This window comes from Chrysochloris asiatica, unplaced genomic scaffold, assembly GCF_000296735.1.
Source record: "Chrysochloris asiatica unplaced genomic scaffold, ChrAsi1.0 scaffold00052, whole genome shotgun sequence".
Taxonomy (NCBI): Eukaryota; Metazoa; Chordata; class Mammalia; order Afrosoricida; family Chrysochloridae; genus Chrysochloris; species Chrysochloris asiatica.
Genome location: NW_006408570.1, coordinates 17,136,918 through 17,143,783, shown reverse-complemented (window position 1 = coordinate 17,143,783; position 6,866 = coordinate 17,136,918). Strand labels below are relative to the sequence as shown.

General features: G+C 40.9%; 1 pseudogene; it reads left to right on the top strand.

Moving 5' to 3' along the window:
• Positions 1-897: 897 nt before the first annotated feature.
• On the top strand, positions 898-2,009 carry LOC102833264 (annotated as a pseudogene).
• The last annotated feature ends 4,857 nt before the right edge of the window (positions 2,010-6,866 follow it).

The window sequence follows — 6,866 nt, the reverse complement described above, 5'->3', positions numbered from 1 at the left end:
TCCATACTGAAGGCTGTAGACTTTGATCTTCATCAGCTAGTATTTTAAGTTATCTTAGCTTCCAGCAAGCAAGGCTTGTATCCTTGGCATTTAGCAGATTGTTAATGAGTCTTCCTCCATCCTTGATGCCACGTTCTTCTTCATATAATCCGGCTTCTTGGATTATTTGCTTATTATACAGATTGAGTGAGTATGGTGAAGGATACAACCCTGGTGCACACTTTTCCTGATTTTAAGCCATTCATTGTCCTCATGTTCAAATGTCTGCCTCTTGGTCTATGTTTTAGTCTATATACAAGTCCCTCATGAGCACAATCACGTGTTCTGGAGTGCTCATTCTTGCCATGATCCACACAGTCACAAACCTTTGCAGTCAGTAAAGCCCAAGTAAAGATCTTTCTGGCATTCTGTTTTCAGCCAAGATCATCTGATATCAGTAATGATACCCTCGTTCCATGTGTTGTCTGAATCTGGCTTGAATCTCTGGCAGTTGCCTGCTAATGTGCTGTTGCAACCGTTTTTGAAAACAGTTTAGCAAAATTTTACTTAAATGTGATATTAATAATGTCCAATGATTTCAGCATCTTCTGGTTCACCTCTCTTTAAATGGGCACTAATATGGATCTCTTCAATTATTTGGCCAAGTAGCTGTCTCCCCAAGTTTCTTCGTATAGATGAATGAGTGCCTCCAGTGCTGCATAGTTTGTTGAAATTTCAGTTTGTATTCCATCATTTCCCAGTGCCTTACTCTTTACCAGTGCCTTCAGTGTACATTGGACTTCTTCTTGATCATATGCTGCTTCTTGAAATGGTCAGTTACGTTTTTTTGTTTTTTTTTCCATACAGTAACTCCGTGTATTCTTTTCCTTCTTCTTTTGATGATTTTTGCATCATTCATACAGCCCTCAAAAAAAGGAATCACAAAAGGCAGAGGCAAGAGTTTCCATGGTAAAAACTCAGGACAGTTTTAAAATCTGTAATGAAGATGTATCATTTCTGTCAATCAATCCAAGTAATTATTCAAGAAACCAAGCAGTAGTTAGAGCTCAATGTAGGATCTAAAGCAACCTAAATATAGTCACAATCTGTCTCCATCTCTGGCTGATGCTCAGGAAGAAAAGAGGTGCATGGGCATTCCCACATTCCTAAACAGCCTATGCAGATCTACAGTCTGCTTATTGCTACCCTTCAAATGTCTGATCTTTTTCTCCACTCCTGAGCAGTTACATACTGCTAAGTCAGCTACTTTGCCAAGAAAAGGACATACTATGGCCAACTGATAAGACAAGTAATGAGAACTTTACACAGATACTGTTGAAAATGCCAATGCATTCTCAGTCCCCAAGTACACTTGAAGTGCAGCAGAGCTTGTGAACCCAAATGTCAGATAGGAGGTGGTTTTCTTCTAGCTTACTAGAATCCATCTCAGTTCCTGAAACCCTAAATGAAGCTGTTGGAATGGCCCCATTTTCTTGGGAGCTTCTAGGTATATCAGAACAGACCCTCCTGAGACTGTCTAAAAGGAAACCTTCCCCTCATCCCAGAGCCTGGTTTGCTTCCCTCGATGGAAAGCCAGGTGTTCACGTGAGAAATTATTTTATTGACCTGCCAAAAGGCAAGAAAATCCAGAGCAATGACACAACTCTGGACTGTGAAGTAGACATGAATGAGCATCAGTCAAGTAGAAAGCTTGGGGTGACAGGGGAACGTTCATCAAAAGCATTCATCAACCTGATCCTTACAAGATTTAGACCTGAGCAATGGTGAAAGTGAAACCACTGTTTGTTCCCCTGAGCACCTAGCTTTAAGGCATATACTAGATGAAAGTAGTAGCGTTATCATGGGACATTCTGTAGAAGAGTCCCCAGGAAGAAAAAGCACTGTTGAAGATATTGAAGCCAATACATCCCCCACCAAGAAAAGGGGGCAAGATCACCATTAGCCAAAAGAGATAGCTAGACTAATATCTGGAAGGGGAGAGGGAGCACCCACTAATTCCCATAAATTAACACCAAGGATGATTGTGTCTCTGGTGTCTTTATGCTATGTATGATTCTTCTTGAAAATCATAGTATAAACTGCTTAGGAAATTGAGACAGCAATCTCATTGTCCTTGGATATCTCTCAAGCAAAACAAATAGTAAAACAATAATTACAGAAATCAGAAGGATACACAGACATTTTTTTTCCCCCCTGGCCTAGTCTTTTAAATTGGAGTCCTGATATGGCATTGTAGGATAAGCACTGGACTGCTAACTGCAAGGTTGGCAGTTCAAATCCACCAGCTGTTCCTTGGAAACCTTATACAGGGTTACTTATACAGGTGACTCAAAAGTACTTAACAACAATACTTCGGGAAAGTCTGATAAATTGCTTGGTGCTGTCACAAGAGTTGAACTCATGATGGTAGTGCAGCAGACATCATTTTCATTTCCCATCTTGTTAACTTGGTGGATAACCACGGCTTTCAAGTCTTCCATACCCTAGGAAACAAAGGATTAGCGTACATGCCAAAGGTTTTGCCCAGCTTTTAAAATATAATATGTTGAAATTCCAGTAAAGATGCCATTTATCACAATCTTTTTCCATTGGACTCCGAGGATGATATAACGGTACTATTTTGCATAGTTCTGTATTTATGTTTCATGCAGTCTTGAGGTCACACAAAAGTTAATACACTCACACTCAGCTGTAAATGGAGCTAAGGTTGGAGATTCAAGTCCACCCAGAAGTATCTTGACAAAAAGACCTGGAGATCTAAAAAATTAGCCATTGAAAATCCTGTGGAGCACAGCTCGACTCTGACACACACAAGGTTGTCATATTTCTCAAGATTGAGCTTGACATAACGTATAGAGGCTTAACATATATCAATTAAATTTCTTTGTCTAGAAACCTACTTGTGTCTGACAATTTCAGTTTTTTTCCTTTTTCCTCTTGAGTGTTCATATGAAACAATGATAAATAAGTTGGAATAAGATCTGAAAGCTAGCAATCTTGAAGGTTCAGAAGTCTGTGCAGAGAGTATATAAGCGATTTCAGTCCTAGTTCCTTGAGTCTATAGTCAATTGTCTAATGACAGACTTCATTATAGAATACAACAAACCTTTGCACTTCTCTGATTTGATTTAACAGTTTCCTTTTTTGAAACAGACAGGAGTTCCTGAGACAGATGCATAAGTTGGAAGACTTTTAGTAATTCTTCAGCAAGTTAGATTCTACATCACATAGGGATGGATGTTGGACATTTTCCAGTATATAGAATTCCCAAAGGAGTTTTATGGCAAAAGTTGGTGACAAGTCCTAAAGCTACCACATTCATTTTGCACCAAGTCTGTGGCTTTGTCTTTTGATAAAATGTTAGCAGTCAGTTCATTTGTTCATTCAAAAGATAAGTGCCTATTCACTAGACAATATGCTAGGGCAAAGGTATATTGGTAAGAATTTCTGAAATTGCTTTTAAGATCCCATTAGATAACAGAATATAAAATCCTTGACATTTTTGTCTCTTCCTTAATAAATAAATTCTTCCTTTTATTGTAGGGGTTAAATTATCCATCAACTACATGAACTTGTTGCTTGGGGTTGCTTCGTTTACTGCAGTCTTGCTTATGCTGGTTATTGGCCTTGTGTGGCTTGTGGCCAGAATCCACATGAAGAAGGCTAATTCTCTGGGTCAGAATTTGGCATCACAGGAGCACCTGCCTACAGCAGCCACTTTTGACCTGAAGATCCTCCGCAAACACCCTTCTTTCTACCCCAGTCAGCCTAAGCTACGTGCCAAGTTTCCAGAGGGTATTCAGGACAAAAAGACTAATCTGCATGGGGAACTGCAAGCGTGGGTAGAGCAGTCAGAGAGGCTCTGAGGGTGGCTGCTGCCTCCCCCCATGCCTCTCTTAATGGGAAGAGGCAAGGAGAAATGTAACTGGGCTGTCAAATCACAAATCCGTGAATTTAGGAAGAACGAGCTTGATTCCAGTACTGTTTGTTGCCTATGTTCCCTGTGATTGGAACTATGTTGTGGTTCAGGTCTTTCTGCATGGAGAAGGTCTCTGTGCTTTAGGTCTTGCATCCATGCTCAGCCTGTAATTCCAGCAACGGGCTGAAGTAGATCTCCAGGGATCAGGGACTTTGGATGATGAGTACAGTTCACAGGAGGTACCCAAGGTGCAGGAAGCACAAAATATCAACTTATAAAGTTGTGAATGAATGAGTTGAGTGATACACAAACTGAGGTACTGTGATCTTGACAAGATTTAGAAAAACTAAGCAGGTTTCCTTACTTTTAGAATGGGTAGGGGTTGTGAGAATCATGAGTTCTTTTCCATCAGCTTCAGTTGTATTTTATTAGAATTGCATTTAGGAGTTAGTATTCATGGAGAGATTTCCTGCCTTGCATTCTTAATTTATTTTGACTACTCCATGTTTCAGGTTGCAAATAGAACCCTACAGCTTGATCCTAAATAAAAGAAACCTTTTTTGTAACAGAAGAGAAGACACTGTGGATTTTTATTTAAATCAATCCTAATATTTAGGTCTTGATCTATTTTTTTTTTAAAGCAGGACAGATCACCATTGCTCTCATCCATGCCTACACTTCCATGTTGTTGTGGAAGGAACAGTGGAGAAGATGCAGAAGGTCTTCGCTGTGGGTTCCTGCCCTTGTACTTTGATTTGATTGCGTTAACAGGGCAGAAGATACAGCAAATGACTAGGGGATAGGTCACCTCTGAAAATAACAGAAAGTTGTGAAGTCGGTTAAGACAAATTTAGAAGCTGTGTGATAAGTTTTCAGGACCATTCTATCTGCAGTGCCAGGGACTGGGTGGAAAGTAGGAGCTCCTTTGCTTGAAGTCAAACTGCAGGGTAAGGCTGGGGATTAAACATCCCTCAGGCTCTGAGGAGATACAGGGCAAACAGAATGGGCAGCTCTAACAGGGCACCCCAGCTCCACATCTAGACTTCTTCCAGAGTAGCTAAATAGAGCCGGAGAAGGGGGTTGAGTGGACTATAAGTAAGGTATAGGGCCTTTCTGAAAGGGAGGGAAAGGAGTATGCAGGGGGTGGGGTGGGGTGAGGGGGTGGATCCTTAAGTCCTCTAGCAGGATGCAATTGGGTAGGGGGTGGAGTGGAGCAGAGTCCCTACCTGCTTGGTGCAAAACTGAGACCTCCAGCCAGGGGTGCTGCTGGGTGAATTGTCCTGCCTGAGCTAGTACTAGCTTCCAAGTGAGGCTTTCTTCCCATTGCTCCGCAGAGTATAAAGGGGAGCATCTTCACAGCCAGGGTACCTTGTCTGTGCCCACAAGGCTGGTCTGAATAGTGCTGGACTGTGGTGCCAAACTGGGTATGTCTCCTGCCTTCCACCAAAATCCAGATTTTGAAACTTTTTTTTTTTTTTTAATCAAATTCCCCTGGGAGGTTTGAGACTTCATTAACTTATATCATAGCTGTAGGCCATGCCATTAAAAAATAACAGTGGTACTGAGGTGTGCAACTTAGCAAAACCTGTGAGAGCTGGAAGCTGTGTAAGGCAGACAGCGTCAAATATTTTCTACTAAAACAAGTGGTAGAACAATCTGTACCCTGTTAAAGAGGGAAACCTGTAAGACCTGGACAGTTATACGAAGTTCTGGCTCTCACAGGTTTCACTGTACTACAAAACCCACCTCTTCTAGGTAGAGTTGTACAACTATCACCCAAATCCAACTTTGTTAAAGCCGTAGTGATGAGTCATAGTGACCCGTATAGAGTTTCTGAGGCTTTAAGTATTTGTGGGAGCAAAATGCCTCATTTTTTTCCCCAGGAAGCAGCTGGTGGGCTTGAACTGCAGACCTTGTGGTTCAGTCTTGCACGTATCCTACTAAGCCACTGTGCTACCCTAAATCCAACTTCAAAATACTTCAAAAAATTCCTCATGTTCTTTGCTGTCATCCCTATTCCCATTCTTAGGCAACTATGAAATCTGCTTTCAATCTCTATGAATTTGCTGCGTCTTTGACAATTCACATAAACTGAAACTTGTGTGTAGCCGTTGTGTCTGGCTTCTTTTATGAAAAGAATACTGCTTGTTTTTTTGTTTTTTTCTTTGAGGTTCGTGTTACAGTGTGTGTCAGTAGCTGGTACGTTTTTATTCCTGTGTAATTTTTCATTGTACATACCACATTTTGTTTACCCATTCACTTGTTGATAGACATTCAGTTGTTTCCAGGTTGTGGTTGTTCTGAGTACTGCAGCTATTAACATTCATGCATATGTCTCTGGACCCATATTTCCATTTCTTCTGGATAGATTCCTGGGAGTAGAATGCTAGGTCATACAGTAATTTATGCTTAGCTTTTTAAGAACTACCAAACTATTTCCCAAAGCAACTATAGTATTTTATATTGACACCAGTAAAATATGAGGATTCCAGTTTCTCTACAGTCTTTCATTTGCTATTGTCTATCTCTTTTTTAGTATACCCAATCTAGTGGATATGAAGTGGTATCACATTGTAGGTTTAATTTCATTTCCCTAGGGCCTAATGATCTTCAGTATCTTTTCATGTGGTGAAATGTCTATTTGACTGTGATTTTTAAAAATCCAGAGAGGAGGTTATAAACTTCCCTGGGGTGGTTATGGTGGTTGGTCTTGTTCACTGATTGCTTTTCCCACTGCTTATCACAAGAGTTTAAGGGAGAGTTGTTGGTGTAAAGTGTCAAGTCAGTTCTGACTCATAGCGACCCATGGAGCAGCTGGTGGGTTTGAACCACTGACCTGTGGTTAGCGGTCTGGTGCTTATCCTACAGCACCACACCCAGACTCTTTGGAAGGAGAGTAGAAGGTCAGTATAATCGCTTCCTATTGTTGCTGTAACAAACCACCACA